The sequence below is a fragment of the Manduca sexta genome, chromosome 3 (genome assembly GCF_014839805.1).
Source record: "Manduca sexta isolate Smith_Timp_Sample1 chromosome 3, JHU_Msex_v1.0, whole genome shotgun sequence".
Classification (NCBI taxonomy): Eukaryota; Metazoa; Arthropoda; class Insecta; order Lepidoptera; family Sphingidae; genus Manduca; species Manduca sexta.
This window is the reverse complement of record NC_051117.1, coordinates 2,045,027-2,066,887: the sequence shown is the minus strand read 5'-3', so window position 1 is coordinate 2,066,887 and position 21,861 is coordinate 2,045,027.

Sequence of the window (21,861 nt, the reverse complement as noted above, 5' to 3'; positions counted from 1 at the left end):
AATTGTTGGAAAACCTATTACTTTCATAATGAAAATCAAATTTGAATATTTCGTTATTATGAAAATCAAATTTGAATATTTCGTTGTCAAAATTTTTTGGTGCATCAAGGTTACAGCGTCTATACGGCAACTTATCATCATGAGATCAAATATGCCGGCTTTCAGTTAATATTTCTAAATTAAAACCCATGGCCTCTTTGTAATATATTACATTAAAATAATTTCAGCTATTTAAAAACGAAAAATAACAAAGCATTTTCATTGAGCGTGAAGCGGAAACTTCATACATTTAATCATCTTCTATTTTCTACAAAAGGAACTATTGTTATTTTAATTCTTTTAATTTAACTTTTTTTTTAGATAAATGTTGTTTCACAGCTATAATTAGTGAGGAGACTCATCCATAACCTCATAATTTTAATTAAGCCTGATTGATCTATTAACTGTTAGTGTGCCATTAGATAAATATATTCTGTTATATAAAACAGGGGCCTTGTTTTATATATTAATTTCTATTGTCTTAAACTCGACGCGTTGCGTTATGTTTTTGTTACCCACTGTCAAAATAACGTGTGGAATAGAGAATAAGGCCCTGAAGAGTTTGTTTCCGGAACTACTGGTTCGAATTGAAATATTCTTTTAGCATTGGATAGCCCAATTATTAAGGAAGGCTATATAACATCATGCCATGACCAATAAGAGCAGGGTATCAATGAAAAATGTTACATAAACGAGGAAAATGTATTCCTTTTGAGAGTTTTCATGGCGTGCGCTGCGTAATTAAAGTTTAAAAAAAAAGATTAAGTGCAACGGTTTTTGATTTAACAACCAAATTCGAAAAACTATTTGTTTTGCGCACTACTTCGCTTACGTTAAAAAGCTTTCTAAGAAAGATGCGTATTTAAAACAAATGAGATTTGAATTTAAGCCCTCAGTATATTTTGGATCTATAAGATTTATATTAAAATGACTAATTAACAAAAAGTTGTACCAATCCAAGATCCTGAGGAATCATCGATGGGTATAGAAGAGTCGGAGGCTTTCAACTGCTCCAGGAGTCCTGTCGTAAACCCCATCACCAGGCCTGCTGCAGCCATGTTCAGTGACACCCAGAAGTCACGAAGCACTGGAATTTACGAGGATCATCATTAGATAATGTGCCATGAATAAAATTTTACGATGAGACGCTCTAGGATGAAAGGCGAATAGCACGCGTACCGGTGTAACGGAGGATCAATATGTTAAGACATGTTGATAGAAAATATCTAAGAGTCTATAAGACTCTTTGTTTGACTGCACTCATTACAATACGTTGTACAAACACTACACCAGTGGTTGTACGTAATAAAATAATTCGGGTACGCTTGTAATATAACAAAAACATAGTTAGGTCTTAAAAATAGTCACTCTGATAGGTAAGAGCGGTCCTGGATAGCCTGATACAGGCCTTTTTTTAAATATTAATAATGGCACGTTAACCACTAATGGATCGCCATTCTTGCCCTAGGATATGTTATTCTCATACTTAAAGTTAGCATTAATGGCTTCTAGGCTATGGCCCGAGGAATAATAACTCATCTTATTGTTAACATTACAATTCTTTAACAGTAAAGTCTAAAGCCGATTGCTCCTTGAGCTCTAAACACTATAAAAAATATTCAAAACTACATGGCTATGACTGCAATTTCGGAAAAGGATTTGTAAGTGAATTTAACTCAAATAACCGTTAACAATTTGTCTGCAACCATCATTGTCTGCACGCTCTTTTTAATAGCTAGACTGACCGTTTCTTTTTACAGTTCAAAATATAAGTTGCTTTTGAGATCTAAAATTTAGACCTAATTATCTAATGGAAACTTTATTACAATGCTAAGGTAAACCTCTTCCCCCTATTCTAATCATACTCAAATGAAGATTCAGTACAACATAGATTTACAAGCATGTAGGAAATATTGGATATAGTTTCTACGACTGGTCGCTTGGTTAATGTAATCTTCCTGATGGTACGTTACTTGTATCTGACTATATAGGTATAGGTAATATACATAAGGTGTAAAACCCGCCATAGTGGCCTACGTAAGTGTATCGTTCTGGGATCAGCCTGTGTATATCCGGTTCCAACAGGCGGGTATAAATGTGTTGACCGTCGTGGGATAACCATCTCTTGTCAGTCAATATTCTATTGGACCCCACTCCACTTACAATCAGGTGCAGCTGGGTCAATTTACCTTGCACGTGTTTATTAAACTCCAGACTGTTGGGAATAATCATCTCTCGTCAGTCGATATTTAAAAACTCACGCAGTATTACCCGACCGGGGAATTGAATTGCAAACTCCTGATCTGTATCGCGCTTACATTGCCACGGACCAAGGAGTCGCAGAAAGATCAGCATTGTGTTGTATAAAACTGGCGGGTTTACGTTATAGGGTGGTAGTTATGAAGTCGGATACAATATATCATGAACTGATGGAAGGGTGCTTCATTTGCATATGTGGGTAGTCATCCATACGGAATAAAACACATGCCACCAATCGATTTATTCTTAAACATCATCCCCTCAACAAAATCCATTGACACTCAATCGACCGTGACTTCATGTCGCACGTGTTTATTTAAGTATTTTAAATCCTCTATATTTTTGTTTGCCGTATTTGCGTTGTTTGTCTGGGTATTTGCCTGAACTCCGAGTGTCATCTCACGCTCCACTGCGTTTATTTTTAATACAATATCTATTTCAAGCATCTGTTCTGTGTTTGATACTTCATTCATTATGTTTTGTTTAGAATAATAAACATGTTCTGTTTGTTTCCAACCAGAGTTCAAAGTTTTGCAAATTGTATGGTTGTTAAATCGTGAGTATTACATTATACTTGATACTCTTACTTCTCTGTCTCCGTCTTCTTCTTTCTTGTCTTTTTCTTATTAGGCAAGCAGTTTACCCGTCTCGTTATTATATTGTATAAAAGCCTTAGATACAGAATTATATTCTTAATTGGTGCTTAACAATTCAACAAATGTATCCAAACATTACAAAACTGTACATTCACTTTTATGAACGTCAGATTTATTTTAATTGACTCGACTTACGATGTTTCATGATTTTGTAATAGGTTTTTTGCAACAAAACTAACAGTGTTTTTAGAATGTATCAGTAGTCGATCTGACTCTACATCATTAAATTATCCTTATTCCTTCCCAGTAAGTCCGCGCACCAGAAATTTTCATTGATGGAAACAGTACGTCCGTGTTTAAGTTTTCATTGATGGAAACTAACCCAACGATGAAGTGGCGATAGCCTAGTTGGGAGTGAAACGGACTGCCGAGATGAATGTCCGCAGGTTCGAATCCCAAGGGCCTCTGACTTTACTAAAAAAAATGTGTGTATTCTTTGTGAGTTATCGCTTGCTTTGACGCTGAAGGAAAACATCGTGAGGAAATCGGCATACCCTGAGGAGTTCTCCATAAAATTTTCGAAGGTATGTGACGTCTACCAATCCGCACTATGCTAGCGTGGTGGAAAGAGGCCTAAACCCTCTCAGTAATAGACGAGGCCCGTGCCCAGCAGTGGGACAGTACATACAGAGCTGATATTATTATTTATTATTATATAGCCCCATGAAAAGCTCTTCTGAGAAGTCCCTGGCAAATCGATGACAAGAACTCATGAAAGTTTTATCCGAACTGGTTAAAGTGAACTCAAGACTTTTCGATTCTCTACGCAGTACGATTTCACTAATAAAAGATTGTGATGATAGAAACCGGCGGGAATGCATGAAAAGATTGATGAAGGTGGAGGAAGCGCGGGAAGTATGCCAGATCGTGCAAAGTGGAAATCCATAGTCCTTGCTTCCTCCTATAGGATAGAAGCATGATGCAATGTATGTATGTATGTAGATCTGCTTTTGGAGACAATAACCAAAGGATTTAACGATACTATATCAATTACTCTGCTTATTTCTGCCTTCGCTTAATTGTTCCAGTTTTCGAATATTGAAGTTAGAATGACTAGACATATACATTTTTTAAGATCACGACAAAGTGACCTCTTTGCACCTGATGATAAGCGGATGATAAGGTCTAGATAACGCCGAGGAGAGTGGGTTCTATAGTGCCCTCTTTATTGATCTTTCGGGATTCTTTTAAATCTTCAACGATTAAGACATCAAATGTGATATATCTAATTTGTGCATCAAATATAATATAGCACTGCGTAATACCCAGAGATTTATCAGGTAGATCTTGCGTGTCTAGTAGTTCGTCTGGATTTAAATCTTGTTCATTTAGTTTCTAATCATATATTTGTTTATAAGTAAACGTCCCTTAATCCTTCATTATTACGTCCGTATTTTGTTTTAATAAAAAGAGTTTGCTCAATAATATAAGCAGTAACTCAACCTTTAATTTTCATTAAAAATCAACAAAACTAAAATAATATAAAAAAAATATTTCGTTTCTTTACAATACGTTTAAAACAATTGACTCAATGTATCTAATTGACTATTTCAATTAATTAATTAGTATTGGCACCAATTTAAAGTATGTAGTTAATACTAATTTGAAATTTTGTGTCACTAAGCTTGTAGTTTTTACTAGTTTATTATTTTGCAATATTTAAACACAAATGATTAATCTCATAATATTAATTGAATCTCATTTCAAAACGTCAAAAAAATTAACAACACATTTCGAATAGAATCCACAAATTCAAATTACAAATTAAGAACACCAATTCGAATATTCCAAAACCAACCTGCTTCGTGAACGGCGTCACCCATTCTTCAGCAATCTTCCCCATGTTCACAGACACACACAATCAAAACATATTTACGCGTGCTTCGCTTTCAGCAGTAGTAGGCAGTCTAACTCACGCGGCACAGCAAGGCCGAGGTACAGTCGGGGCGAAAAATCCTTATTATATGCAGTAGGAAATTATCATTGTATTTAACTGACAAGTTTATTTGCAAGGTTAACCAAATTCAGAATACAGACCTACAATTTAGACAAGAAATTGTTATTAATTTAAATTGAACTATATGGGTTAACGATGAGCATAATATTTGTCTTCCTATTTTTTTTAATACATAAAGTCTTTGCGGCTATTCTGGCTTGTGTCCAGCCAGCTAGGTCAGCTTATAATTGTTAGGAACTGAAGCGATTTTTATTAAAATAAAAGAAATATCACTGAGTACAGTTATACTTTCACAAATATTACACAAACCAAACGACCTGTACGACTGGCAATGAACAACTGTTCGCTGCTGACACTGCCTCGGTCTGTCATACGCTTAGTATTTTTATAGCAAGGTATCACAAATACCCTCACAAAAATATTTATATCTTAACAATATCAAAAGGGGTGGAAAAGTGCTAGCGTGGCGACCACGAATGAAAGAAAGACGCAGCGTAGGTCCCCCACGAGATGGACCGACGACCTGGTGAGGGTCGCCGGAGTCCGATGGATGAAGGCGGTCTAGTACTGGTCCTTATGGCGCTCATGCTATGGGGGAGGCCTATGTCCAGCAGTGGACGATTCTCGGTTGAAATGAGGATGATGAACAATATCAATATTGTTGAGTAATTCTTATAAACAATAGACAATACTAATAAAAGATAATGTCATCGTATTTTCCTCATTACGCACTATTTAAGGATATGATTGCTTGAATGACTGAATGTATATTTATATATTTGTGACACAAGAACCAAACTTTGTTGTTTAATTTATTCACTCACTCTTTGTTGCCCAATAGTAAAATAAAGAAGTACATATGGCGGTCTTATAGCTATCGGCAATATCTTCTAGATGGCCATGAGATAGATACGAAAAAGAGAAAGAGTGGGCAGTCTAGTAAACAGAATAATAATTTGGATTAAAAAATCATTAACATATTTAGTAAGTGTTTCAACGCCTCTTTTTGGACAATTCAGTCGGTAAATGCAATCTTTTCGTAGATACATTCTAATGATAAGATACTAGTCGTTGCTTGCGATTAAGCACGTCTAAAAAATGTTTCCCGGGATATTCCCTTTGTGTACTTTTCTAAAAAATGCCTATATGTTTCTATGTGCCAAATTTCATCCAAACCGGTTCAGTACTTTCGTTTATTTCTAACAAGCATCTAATTACATTAATTAGAATGTTAAAACAAAATAGCCTCCATTCAAGTACTTCCATAATAAATGTACTTGTTTTTTACTAAGTTGTTAATGAATTTGCGCCGTCACAGTCAATTATGGTCTAATACTAATTGATTATGCATAATTAGCGATTTGGGATGTTATTCGTAATTCAATGAATATTCATTGCAGCATGGTGGCAGAAATCACTTTAATAATTGCAATTGCAAGCATATTATTATGCTAGATTTTGCTCGTTGCTTCGCTCAAATAGTTCTCCCTGAAATTTATCCCGATAAAATCTAGATGCCTTTCCGCTTTTATCCTAAATATAAATACGAACTGTCAATTTTTATACACATAAAATAGCCTGTACGTTAATTCAGGATGCCCTGTTCATTAGGCAAATTTCATTTAAATTCATTCAGCGCCTTATTAACAAATACCTAAATATCTTCAATTTTCCACCAAACACACCATACATATTAATTGTTACATGAAACAATAAGTATTTTCTTCAGTGCTGTTTTTTTTTACATAATATTTACATATGTATTGCACGTCCGGTACAATAGCGCTCTGAGGTCCTGGGTTCGAATCCCGGGTCGGGCAAAGTGATATTTGGGTTTTTCTGCTCAGTATCAGCCCGGAGTCTGAAATTTGTGCCCGATATGGCGATAGGCTCGCCCCCTATCACATCATGGGACGGAACATACTTGGCGAAAAGTGGGTGCCCTAGTTGCGCCTCTGCATACCCCTTCGGGGATAAAATGCGTGATGTTATGTATGTATGTATATTTACATAATATGTTGTTAACATAATTTGTACGCGACTGTACTATACGAATTTGGGGCGTATCACAATCTCTGTAACAGCGGTGTACTGTTCGATATATGCTGAGCTTTGATCGGTGTTGTTTACTGACTGGCCTGTGCATGCATTTATTGCAGAGGCCCAAGTGGAATGTCGGAAAGTGCGTTGTTGTCTCGGCATTCGGCAATGACAGTCTAATTAATTTGAAGAAGGATTTCATTAATTTATTAAAACTTAATATTGGGCTAACAATAGGAATCTACTGGTGGTAGGTTTCTCGTATCTGAGAGTCCGCCTGGATAGGTACCACCGCAACGTCTATTTCTGCCACCAAGCAACAACGGTTAGTCACTGTTGTGTTGCAGTTTGAAGGACATTGTAGCCAGTGTAACTACTGGACATAATAAGACTCAACATCTCATGTCTCAAGACGGCGAGCGCAGTGGAATACCAAACAATACTTTGTAATTCAAGGTGTTGGATGGTGTTTCTATTGTTTATGGGCGGTCGTATCGCTAACCATTAGGCAAACGGCAAGCTCGTCTCGTCATTCAAAGCAATAAAAAAACTCCCTTCAGCTCCTTACTGCAATATGCTCTAACCAATACTGCAGCGCTGATTTTCCTTGAGAGACCATTCGACATATCGAAGTAGCAGCCGTATTTCCGCTTTTTTAATTGTTTTTTTTATAATAATTTCTTATGTTTACGCGAATGTTAGACATGAAATTAAATTATTTTTCGGATTTTATCGCGGTTTTAATTATTTTAGTTTTCTCCCGACGTTTCGAAAACTTTGCAGCCTTCATTGTCACTGGAGGACTGAGGTGTTGTTCATCCGCAAAGTCAGTTACAATATCTACCTACATTTTACAATTATACAACTTTTAAATTTTTAGCTGTTGGTGGTCCAATCTGTTCTTTTTTCTACGAACGGCAAAGTGATCTCATAGTAGCTGATAGTAAGTGGAGTGGGGTCCAGATAGTGTCGAAGAGATGACTCCTTGACACAGTCGTGCTGGTCAGTTTGAATTCGGATATGCGCAAGATATGCTTTCGACAGGTCCGTCTGGAAATCTTTAAGGGAGGCCTATGTAGAGCAATGGACTTTATGTGGCTTATGATGATAATGATGATGATTGAAATTAAACTAATTTTCGGATTCCATCGCGGTTTTAGTATTTTATTTTCTCCCGACGTGTCGAAGACTTTGCAGCCTTCATGGTCACGGGGGGGACTGACTGACTATGAAGGCTGCAAAGTCTGCGAAACGTCGGGAGAAAATAAAATACTAAAACCGCGATGGAATCCGAAAATTAGTTTAATTTCAATGTCTAACATTCGCGTAAACGTAAGAAATCATAATGATGATGATGATAAAGATGATGATGCACAGTTTAATCCCAGACACGATATATGAACCACTGTGGAGGGATTTACATCATGTATAATAGTCGGTATCATATATTCGAGATCTATTCCTTAGGAAATATATTTTCCTATTCTGTACGGAGCCTAAGTCACAAACAAGATGTTTGCAAACAATTGAACACAATTTGTACCAATTGGTCGCAATAATTGAGTGTTACAAGCAACTTTAGTCAACATATAGGATCCAATTAAATAGTGTTTTGTATTTCTTTGTTCAATATTTTATTTCCTATATTTTTATTTTGGAACTCCTTCAGCCTTTATGTCCACCTGATGCTGAAGATCTCTTGCATTGCCCGCCATGTTGTTTTGACCATGGCAGCCCTTATCTTCTTCCCGCGACGTGGCCTAGTCGGTCCAGATCTCTTGCATTGCAAGCCATGTCGTTCTTTCCATGGCAGTTATCGTCTTCTTCCGCCATGTAGACAAAACCGTCGGTCTAGCTCATTAAATGCCCGTTTCTATGACCAGTTCTTGGTCTCCACTCCATTACAGTTTACACCATCTGCTATAATTCTTGTGGGGTATGAATACTCATTTCCACTCGGTCCAGCGCATCAAACGCCTGCTCAAGTTTCTATGACTAGTTCTTGGTCTCCATTCCATTACAGTTTACACTATCTGCCATAATTCTTGTGGCGTATGAATGCCCATTGCTACTTCCATCGAGCTGTAATTGTAACAATGTACTGCGGATCGTTTCCGTGTTTCTGTGTACGCTACTTTGTTTTGGAGAGAAATTCTAACATTGTTTGGTGAATAGCAATTCAATTTCATATAAAAGCGGCGATAGCTTATTTGTCTGTGGAACGGACAGCCGAGAAGAATGTCCGCAGGTTCAAACCCCGAGGGCACACACCTCTGATTATTCTAAAAAATGATGTGTGTATTAATTGTGAATTATCGCTTGCTTTAACGGTGAAGGAAAATGTCGTAAGGTAACCTGCACATCTGAGTTTTCTATAGGAATTTTGAGGGAGTATGAAGTCTACCAATCCGCACTAGGCCAACGTGGTGGACTAAGGCCTAATCCCTCTCAGTAGTAGAGGAGGCCCGTGCTCAGCAGTGGGCAAGTATATAATACAGGGCTGATATTATTATTATTAATTCAAATTCATTGTGATTTTATTGTATTTATTTCGCACTGTATATGCCGTATTGTTATGTGTAAGCTATTTATTCAGTCTGTATGCAATTTTTATGCGTTACCGTCAACGTTGCTAAAAATCTTACCATAACCTTTATTTACATTGGTCTAAAGACGATTATTAACTGTATAAATTTTTTGATATAAGAGAACTATTTCAAATATAAATGTGTAATAAGTAATTTTCTGATTTCCTCCTCGCCTCTAGGTTATTCACAGGAACACAAAAAAGCAATTCTACCTATAAAACATAATGCAAAAAGTTCCGGTCGTTCTAAGAATACGTTGAGTTACACAATTGCTATTATTTTTTTTGGTAGAAATAATATTGCTTATAGATTAACCCCCTTATTCATAAACGTTTTTTATCTAAGGACGGAGTAAAGCTGTGATAACAAGCCTGTTTCTCAGTGCCCAACGGATCTGAGAAATAGATATAGGGCCGTTGTGATTGGTTATTATTGTTGTATTTCAATATTAGCCAATCACAACGGCCCTACGTCTACGCACTGCGAAGACTGCCATGCCGTCAGCACTGAGAAACAGACTTGTTATCACAGGCTTACTCGGTCGTTCGATAAAAAAGGTTTATGAATAAGGGGGTTAGTGTTTTATTCATCCAGACTGATTATTTTTGAAACAATAAGTTGATAATACGATCTCTGTATTTATTTATATATTTTGTATAAAATACTGAAATATAAAGCTGAAGCTTTGATTGTTGCACACACTAATCTCAGGAGCTACTAATCTGATTTTAAATTATTTTTCACTACTGGGAAGCTACATTACTCATTGAGTGCTTAGGTTACCTTTTATTCTGAAATAACTTTAGCACGCGAACGGAGCTGCGAGCAAAAGCTACTGGTATATAGACTTTTAAATTGTTTTGTATGTACTATAGTTTACGTATTAATAAATAAATTAATTTATAAATCTCTGTATAAAAAACGGTTAGATGTCATTAAGAAATTTATAGCAATATTTTTCGAAATTACATCATGGTAGAACCAACGGCCCGCCTGATAATAACGTCTGACTATAAGGAGTAGGTAATACTGCCATGAAAATTGAAATGCAAAGCACAGCACTGCGATTGTTACCTTGAGACCAGGGGCCGTGAACAAATTACCTTTCTACAATGATTGACGTCAATAGACAGTAATAATAATATGGAAGAGACACATACAGGGTCATTTTTACATTGCGTTACTAAATAAAACCACACCTTTGCTGACATTCTGTCAAAACTCATCCATTAATAACGAATATTTTCACCAAAAATCCTGGTTTTAGTTTTCTGATTTTTTTATCATTTTGTAGTTTAATGCGAATATGACGTGTGCGTGAGTGTATTTCTGATTGAAAGTATAATGTTGGCACTGCAATGAATTCTCTTATAGTAGTGGTGGCATTAGGGTGCGTAAAGTTAAAATTACTTTTTATTATCATTTATTTTGTGTGAAACTTACACTTTTTTATTTTATGTCAAAGGCGCAAATAACTTATTGTAAAGTGTTGTTTCCAAGTAGATAAGTATGTGGTTTCATTTAGTAACGAAATGTCAAAATGACTGTAGAAAGAAAGAAAAAACATTGATTGGCCACAGATTGGGTGGTAAACATAATTTTATACTTAGGTTAGTATCAGGAGACATAGGACATATTCTAGTGATAGGTTTTTGTTATTGCTTTGAATGACGAGATGAGCTGGTCGTTCATCTGATGGTAAGCGATAGCCCATAAACAATAGAAACACCATCCAACAATTTATTTATTTATTTATTTGGACAACCAACAAAACATACACCATACATAACTATTTGTAACATTACAGTAAATAATTGCTGCAGTGCAGTTTTAATTACAGGCTGTCATAGCATGAACATATTATTACATACCAGTAAACAATTGGCTGCACCATAAGTGCAATATACTCTAAATATAAGACTGAATATAAAACTAGATTTAGGTTTCAACAAGCGAGTTCAATATTTTCTTTTGAAGATAGAAAGCGAGTCATTAAATATGTCAATACAATTAGATTTTTCTACAATTCGGTTATATAATCTGGATAGGCGAGGGACAGGCGACATTTAAATTAAGTACAAAGTATTGTTTGATATTCTACTGCGCTCGTCATCCTGAGACATGAGATGCTAAGTCTTATTATGTCCAGTAGTTACATTGGCTATAATGTCCTTCAAAGCGGAACATAAAAGTGACTACACATTGCTGCTTGGCGGCAGAAATATACATTGCGGTAGTACCTACCCAGACTGACTCTCACATATAAGAGACGATGTTTTCCTTCAATGTTAAAGGAAGCAATAATTCACAAAGAAAACACATATAACATTAGAAAAGTAAGAAGTGTATGTCTTTGGGATTTGAACTTTTGGACATTCGTCTCGGCAATCCGTTATACAGGATCATTTTGACATTGAGTGATTAAATGAAACCACATACTTATCTACTTGGAAATAACGCTTAACAATAAGTTACTCAAGCCGTAGATATAAAATAAAAAGTGTAAGTTTTGAACTAAATAAATATCATTAAAAAGCAATTTAAATTTTACGCGCTCTAATGCCACTACTTCTACTCTAAGAGAATTCATCACAGCGGCAACAGCATACTTTTAGTCAAAAATACACTCACGCATACACCATATGCATTAAACTACAAAATGATCAAAAAATCAGAATACTAAAACCAGGATGTTGGATGAAAATATTAGTTATTAATGGATGATTTTTGAATTATATTTGTGAATTATCGTTTGCTTTAACGGCGAAGGAAAACATCGTGAGGAAACCTGCATACCTGAGAAGTTCTCTATAGGAATTTCGCGGGTGTGTGTAGTCTACCAATCCGCACTAGGCCAGTGTGGTGGACTAAGGCCTAATCCCTCTCAGTAGTAGAGGAGGCCCGTGCTCAGCAGTGGGCAAGTATATAATACAGGGCTGATATTATTTATTTTATTATAATGGATGATTTTTGGCACAATGTCAGCAAAAGTGAAGACGAGTATGTGGTATCATTTAGTAACCCAATGTCAAAATGACCCTGTATACTAGGCTATCATCGCTTGTATCGTATTTTTCTATCACATCAGAATTAGTTTGGGTTATGATGGAATTTTACGATCGAACCGTAAAACTTTCCACGTTTAATTGTGGTTGTTGGCATCACGCCCGATCACATTATGCAATTGCTCGGGTATCTGCGAATTTGTAACAATTCTCAGTGCATCAATGAGTCAGAAAGACAAAGGTTTACTGAACCCATCCTGACTACTCATTAATTACATGTTAATGTAGATATTTTTATATTGCTGTGAATGACGAGACGAGCTTTTGTCTGATGGTAATCGATACGACCGACTATAAACAGCATAAACACCATCTAACACCCTGAATTACGAGGTATTGTTGTTTGGTATTCCACTGCGCTCGCCATCTTGAGACATGGGATGTTCAGACTTATTATGTCCAGTAGTTACACTAGCTACAATGCCTTTCAAACTAGAAAACAACAGTGACTAAATACTGCTGCGGTAGAAATAGACATTGCGGTGGTACCTACCCAGGCGGAGCCTAACATATGAGAGACCTACAACCAGTAAAGTAATGTGAGTAACCTCGAATGTTAAGTCTAAATATTAAGACTTTTTTCGGCCTTTACAAGTAAATTTTAATTTTCATTATTGTATGTGAAATTAGTGTTCCTAAAGACACTATTGAAGTTAGACATGTCAAGAAAGCGCCTGACTATTTAGGCCAGATTCTTATATTTGTTATGTTACAATAATAGTTACTGGATTCAGTTATTTATCGTAGGCATTTAGTAGTTATTCTGATACAAAAAAGTGCCTACAAGACATATAATATCAAAAGAGTCACTGAAAAGTCTTGGTGCTTGTACTTTTTAACTAGGCACTGTTCTACACAACGTTTTATCTCTATTCTACCGTTATAAATGCATGCTTATAAAGATATTTATTTATTTATAATTTCTATATTTCTTACAAATAAACACAGGAACTGCGAACGGATTCAATTACTTATGATAGATGGAGTAGAGATATAAGATGGGTGGTAATATTGTAAACTAGGTTTTACCCGCAGCTCCGCGGGTATTTTAAAAAATTGTTTAGGTACCGGTAAAAATGCCGGTAGTCTTCAAGTTTTTCTTGCTAATGCTATTTATTATAATAATAAATATCAACCACATTTGTTCATTGCAACAGAACAAATACAACTCCGCAAAGTAGGCGTCTCTTTCATACTGGCTTCTAACTTGCACAGGCTAAATAATTTGTAATTACCTACAACAGAAGATAGATGGCACTGTTTACAAATTCAATTTTATTTCTGTTATCATTATGTAGCTTTACGTAATTTCGTAATTCCTGCAACCCCAAGTGCGTATACGTAGGCTTAGGATATTCGTATCCGCCCAGATAGCGAGCACCGTACACAAGGTGTAAAACCCGCCATAGTTTAGCTCACGAAATGTGTCGCGTTTCGGAATCAGTTTGTTTATATCTGGTTTCAAAACAGCCGGTACAATTATGTTTGGGGAGGGGTAATTAATGGTGAGTTGATGCTATATCTGGAGCTCACTTCACATCGGTTACAGGTATAGCAGTAGCCGTATATAAATCTCCTGTTGACATTTTTTTAACTATCAATATTTTAAGCATAGTAATTCCTGGTTATGTTTATCTTCTCTTATCCTTACTAACTTTCTAGTAGTACTATAAAAATTAAAGTTTGTTAGAAGTCTACGTAGTTATAAGCAAATAATATAAAGGAATTTCATCGGTGTTTATATACATACATTCATATCTTTGGCACTAAAAATCTTCAACTATTTACTTTAGTCTACCCCTCTGCCTAGCCTTCTACTACAACCTAACGTAAGGACATCACGAAACGATTGAAATACGACATCGTTCTCATAAGCGAGTAAACCAACAGAAATATTTCAGTCCGACATTATCTTTACTACATCACAAACATCGTCTCTTTTCCAACATTCAATTATATGCATGTTTGAATACCGCGATAAGCGGGACTCCAATAACAAATAAACATCGAGGAAAAATACATATTTTTTTTCCAGGGAATACTGGTCATACCTGGCCAATAGTTTATGTTAATTTCATCAAATGAAAGCGTATAGTCTATAGCCCTGTTTGGATGACTAGCGGTTAACGTCTGTTATTAGAACCCACATTTCGCACTCTTAATAAAATAATGACCCTTTCCAAAATTGCCAATTTGTGGGAATCGTCGAACAACCAATTTCTGTTTGTGACCTTTTAGTTTTTTCCTGATATTCGTTATCTTTATTTTATTATTATTCTATACAGTAAACATCGCGATAATGATAAACACTCTATTACAAAATAACCCGGTGTTACGCGTGTCAATAAAGTCGGAAACTGCGACAATACACACTTTGTGTTTGTGTGAAACGACATTGAGTACCGAATGGCTCCTCTTCATGTTTGCTAAAGTTAGTGAATGTGTATGACAACGCGTGCCTAACGTGTGGAGCAGCATGAGCTGCTCGTAGCTGCCTGCCCGCTGTGGACGAGAATCAAGTGCTTTCGCAAATCGCAAATGAAATCGCTGTCCCCCTCCGTCAATAGTTTTGTGAGCCACAGACAATATTATTATCTACAAAAACCTACACATGTAATGATTTTGTGAATCATTTGAAAAAGTGTGTGTGCAATTCACACAGGCCAGAAGTGAAACCTCTGAAAAATAGCCTATGAGGGATTGGGTCGGATATAGAGTATTTGGATAAATGTAAGGTTTATTATTTTTGCATAATACTAAAACATACTTGCAAAATTAATTTATTAGTGAGATTAACACAAATTAAATAAATTAAATACACAAATAATACAACACGCTTGCTTTATACTAGAGCTTTGTGATACGCAGGCGCAAACACGTATTAAACACATACTAACAAAATAATAAAAGAATGCAAAATAGCATGCAGGCTGGTTGAACGCTGTTCCTTTTTCAAATATTGTGATTCGATTTTCAAATCACAACGATTCCAAAGAAGTTTCACTTCAAAAATAAACCAGTACTTCTGCCCCCAAGAAACATAGTTACAAGCAATTTGCCGCATTGTAGTGTTGTTTTGCAAATAAATTTGCCTTCTTCGAAGCTAGAACAAGTTACATTATTTCAATTAATCTGCCATACGAGTAACAGGTATTTGCAGTTTTATACTCTGATTGTTTAAGATTATGGTCGCTAATTATTTAGACACTTATCAGTATGTCAACGTTTATACTACCGTCGTAGTTTTGTATACGGATTATGCTGGATATTTAATCTAAGAATAAGGTTGCCAGTGAACAAAACATCATGTGGAAACCTGCATACCTGAGAAGTTGAGCACTCTATAACTATAGAGCGGTCACTCAAAGAGTGTAACCAATCTTTTCTCTTAAGCTGTTTAATAATAATAATATCTGCCCTGTAGTATAATATTTTCCCACTGCTGGGCACGGGCCTCCTCTACTACTGAGAGGGATTAGGCCTTAGTCCACCAAGCTGGCCTAGTGCGGATTGATAGACTTCACAAACGCTTAAAATTTCTATAGAGCACGTCTTAGGTATAAAGGTTTCCTCATGATGTTTTCCTTTACCATTAAAGCAAGCGATCATTCACAAAAAACACACATAATTTTAGAAAAGTCAGGGGTGCCCTTGGGATTTGAACCTACGGACATTCGTCTTGGCAGTCCGTTCCTTATCCACCTAAGCTATCGCCGATAATTTAAATCAATAAGCTGCTTACACGCTCGTATTCATGACTATTTGACCGTACTTAGCAAGAATCTCAATCTGTGTTAAATAATGTAGATATGTAGTATTCTATTGACAATAATCTCTATGATAGTGAATTTGGGACAATTTATTTTGTACTAAAAAGCGAAATAATCTCGCGCCATTTCTAAACATTCATTGTTTAGGGCTATCGCTTTGTGCCAATTGATATATTTTTTTGCAATTTATAACCGGCTTTATGAAATGATTTTAAGTAGATATTCAGACTCTTTTCAGCAAACGGCATTGAATAATTGATTCGGCTTTGATTGCCTCGGTGGCGTAGTTGTACTGGCGCGGTACGGCAGCGGTGGTCCTGGGTTCAAATCCCGGGTCGGTCAAAGTGATATTTGGGCTATTCTTAGTATCTGCCCGGAATCTGAAATTTGTGATTGGTATGGCGATAGGCTAGCTTATCACATCATGGGACGTAACACACTTGGTGATAAGTGGGTGCCCTGGTTACACCTCTGCATACCCCTTCCGGAATAGACGCGTGATGTTTGATAATAATTTGATTCCATATTTGGCGGCGCGAGAGTTACAGCGGGAAATATTTATTTATTTATTTATTTGCACTTTATATACATAATAAGTATATCGGCGGACTTAATGCCAAAGGCATTCTCTCCCAGTCAACCTAAGGGTGGTGCAGAGATAAATAAGGTAGGTGCATAAGGATATTTAATAATACATAAACATACATAAAAGTAACTATAATGTAAAACTATATTAAATACAAACATAATATAAGTAATATTATAAATACATAAAATACAGATTATAAATACATAAATATATAATATGTACTTGTATATACTAATAATATAAAGTTTAGAATTAAAGTGACAACTCTTCTGCTGCTTTTAACAAAAGCTGCCGTACTCTCCTTTTGAAGGCAAGCCGAGAAGTAGCCGCTCTAATTTCAAAGGGGGAGTGAATTCCATAGAAGAATAGATTGGATAGCGAAAGAAGAGTGAGTGAAGTTAGAGCTATGAGATGGACATTTAAGGAGAAGATTGCTAGAAGAGCGCAGATTCCTATCGTGGCTATTACAGAGGTATTGGAAGTTAGAGGATAAGTAAGTAGGAGGAGTAGGGGAGGTAAGTAAAGAGAATAGAGTGGTTAGTGCCCGCAAAGAACGGCGCTGGCGTATAGGTAGCCATTTTAGATCAAGACGGTAGGAAGAAATGTGATCAAATTTACGGAGATTATACACGAATCGAATGCAGTTATTTAGAAGTCGGTCCAGTTTGTTGAGTTGGTCTGCATTCAGATCAAAATAGCATACATCACCATAGTCGATTACAGGGAGAATTAAGGCTTGCACGAGCGTAGTCCTGGTTTTGAGCAGGAGGAAGTTCTTCAGGCGGTATAGAGTCCGAAGAGTACCGGTGACTCTTTGGCAGACAGATGTTACCTGGGGTCTCCAGCTCAGAGTGGAGTCGATGTGCAAACCGAGATCTACAACACTGGAGCTCCAAGGAATGATATTGCCGTTGAATAAAACAGGCGGAATGGTCGTACCATCCAACCGGCAAATCATCCTTGGACTACCCACAATAATTGCTTGGCATTTTGCAGGGTTTACAGATAAGCCGAAATTGTCAGACCAGATCTTAATTTTGGCTAGGTCCCTATTCACCCTGTCCACAGCCGCGGCTACACAATCTACTCCATCCCTAGAGTATATTTGCAAGTCATCGGCATACAGGTGGTACGCACATTGAAGTTCTTAAGTTAAGAGGTTAATAAAGATAGAAAACAATAATGGGGATAGAATGCCGCCTTGAGGGACTCCAGACTCGATATGGCACCAGCCGGACGAGTCATCGCCAAGTCGCACCAACTGCTGGCGTCCCTGAAGATAAGAAGAAAACCAATCCAGAGCCGAAGGAGAGATCAAGAAGTGGGAGAGGATGGCTAGAAGGATGTCGTGACTGACGGTATTAAAGGCGTTCGAGAAATCAACCAAAGCCAACACAGTGACCTTGGCATCCTCCATGCCCGCCCTAATATCGTCAGTCACTTTAAGTAGTGCTGTGGTAGTGCTGTGACCAGACCTGAAACCGGATTGCAGTGGACACAACAGATCATTTTGGTGCACAAATCTTGACAACTGTTTATGTGCACAGGCCTCAAGCACTTTGGAGAGGAAAGGAAGAATGGATATTGGACGGAAATGTTTCGCATGTGAAGGGTTAGAGGTTTTGGGAAGGGGAATTACAATGGCTTTACGCCATAGAGACGGGAATATGCCAGAGGTGAGGGAGCCATTAATGATGTGCGAAATGACTGGGAGTAGGTGATCTAGGATAGGGATTATCATACGACGACTGATGTTGTCGCAACCAATTGCATTGGACTTAATGGAAAGGATTACTCTTTTGATCTCACCCAACGAAACTGGAGAAAATTGAAAGGGGTCAATATTAGGCCTTGGGAGACCAGCTAAAAAACCTATGGTACGACGCCTGGTTTGGTGATCTAACGGAGTAGCGGATGAGAAATGACGATTTAAATCATCCAGACCAATAGTTGCCCCAAAGGATTCTAGGTTCTTATCTTTGCCAATACCTAGAGTCCCAAGGAATCTCCAAATACTGGCCAAAGAAGATAAAGATATATTGCTAAGAATATGTCGGCGTTTAGCGTTGCGCACCATCTGATTACACCGATTCCTTGAAGCTTTGAAAAGGCACCAATTTTCCTCTGAGCGGTCCTTCCTGTATCGACGAAAAGCCCGGTCCCTTCGTCTCATCGCCATCCGAACCCCTCGAGTCATCCATGGTGCAGGGGGACGCTTTAACTTAATTTTCCTGACAGGGGCATGTTTGTCGAAAAGAGCAGTGACAGAACGGTTAAAAATATCAACTTTGTCATCCATAGAAGTAGCTGCAAACAAATAATCCCACTTAAAATTAGCAGTATCACTGTCAAGCTTCTCCACATCAATGCTACCAAAACTACGCAAATGCAATACCTTGGAGGGAAATTTGGGGGGTTTTAGGGTGTAGGACAAATAGATGAGGTCGTGGTGAGAGAAGCCAGGGGCAGGAAATTGACCATGAGAGGAAACAAGGGAAGGAGCAGAGGTGAAAATGATGTCGAGCCAAGTATCGTGTCCATCCATATTATGGTGGGTAGCTTGCAATGGCAGGACATGTAGCTTAACCGAATCAAGGATGTTCAGGAGTTTATCGGAACGAGAGGAGTGGGCAAGGAGATCGGTATTTAAATCACCCATGATGATGTGATGAGCATATTCTGATCCTAAAGATTCCAGAACTGATTCCAGACTGGAGAAGTAATCGAGAGATGGGGGACAGTATATAACACCAAGTAAGATTTTCACTCCCTTGACCCAAACCTCGAGGAAAAGAAATTCCGCATGAGCAGTACGATGTGCAGAGGAAGAGATTACAATTTTATATTTGAAGTCACTACGTAAGTATATAGCGACCCCACCCCCCCTCCTGTCAGTTCTATCATTTCTGATCAGAACGAAACCAGGAAGCGGGTAGATAGTGGAAGGTAGGTGAGGTTTGAGCCAGCTCTCAGAAATCAGAACGGCATGAATATTGGCACCTACAAAAGTCTCAAGCAAGTCACTATAGTGACTCGGTAAACTTTGCGCGTTGATATGACACACGTTGAAGTTGTGATCAGTTGTCAGGTTAAACGTATTGCGTACCAAGAAATATATAGAGATTTAGAATTAAATTCAACCAGAGTTTCTTGCCCTTTCTTCTCAGCCGAGAACTGCTTTCTGAACTGATGGTAGAGTTAATATTGACGGAATCTAAAAAATATATACCATTTTATGGTTCAAATAAATCATTTCATTTAAAAAAAAATTGAAAATTCTGATCTATCATAATATTCATTATTAAATTGTCTATGTAATTTTGCTAGTTTATAATTAAAGTGATGTGTACTTGAGGAGATACACGCAATCAACAATTTTAGTGGAATTTTCATTATGAAATTTGCGAAATAATATCCACATTATAAAAAAAATAATAATAACCAAAGTGAAGATACCGTCTTGAAGAAATATGATGTTTATTTTTTTTCTATATTTATTATAAACTAGCGACCCGCCCCGGTTTCGCACGGGTACAATATTTCTCCACTATTTAATGGATGTTATTATATATAAACCTTCCTCTTGAATTACTCTACCTATTAAAAAAACTGCATCAAAATCCGTTGCGTAGTTTTAAAGATTTAAGCACACATAGGGACAGAGAAAGCGACTTTGTTTTATACTAAGTAGTGATTTCAAATAGATAGCTCCTAAATTGCGGTGTGCGAACCGTATTGCTGGATTTAGAGCGTTAATTAGGACGCTGTGTTAACGAAATAAGGCCTTTTTAACAAACTATTATGTGTGAATATTTTTATATTTGACCCCAAGGAGCAGACAAGCATTCACTTTTTGAAAATAGTACTGTATAGCTACAAAAATAGCTAAATAAATTGAAATTTTCGAATCAACATTAAACTTTAGACAGTTTACTTTAATTTTTTATTCGATTGAAGTTTATCTATAAAGGGTTTTAAAATTTTGAATTTGTTCACTTACTTTTGAGGCTGACTGTACCTATATATTGCTCCTATGTTTGTTTTTGCATTTTTAAGGTCATTTTTATCTGATATAGACCATTAATCTCTGTGCCAAGAACCTTACATCGATATAATATTGTTTACATATAAAAAACATTAACATTTTGAAAGATATAAATAGAAAGTAATACTAAAGTGATTGAAGCTACCCCATGTGAGTTTGATTGTGTCTCACGGCTTTGTCTGTTTCTGTCGTCAAGCATTATTGTCCGTTTTACCGGAAAATTGATTTCGTATCATCCAGTAGGAAACATTGCATCAGCGTCATTAGGAAGGTATCTTGCCTTTATACCATTGCTTTTTAGTGGGGGGCGAGTCCCCAAAGGGAAGGTTGACATGTAAAGGTGTGCGTTAATGTAAATTTTGTCAATCTATTTCTGTCCTGTACAGTATACTGGATGAAAGGTGCCATATCTCCTTCTGTATCCTTGACAACGGATATGCAAAAACTCATGATCATCAGATTGAGTAGAAAAGACGTGAAAGTAAACTAAATAATTTTAATAATATTAGCAAGGAACCCCTGGCTTCCTCTACCTTGAATTGAGGAAAAGAGGGACGTGTGCAATTTTATTTAAGTGTGGAGGGTGGCGTGGAAAAAAATTGATAGCCCTGCTCAGGATAATTCTATGCTCTACTACTGTATCCCGCAGATATAGTCAACAATGCTACCAATTACGAGAAACATGGCAAAATGAAGGCAGGTCAAACAAATCAATAATGATGTCTTATGTTTACGCAAATGTTGGGATTTTATAATAGAATATAAAGTTTTATAATATATCCTTAAACAAAAACCACGATGAAATCTAAAATAAATTAATTTCAATCAACTTTCGATTCATAATTACTACGGA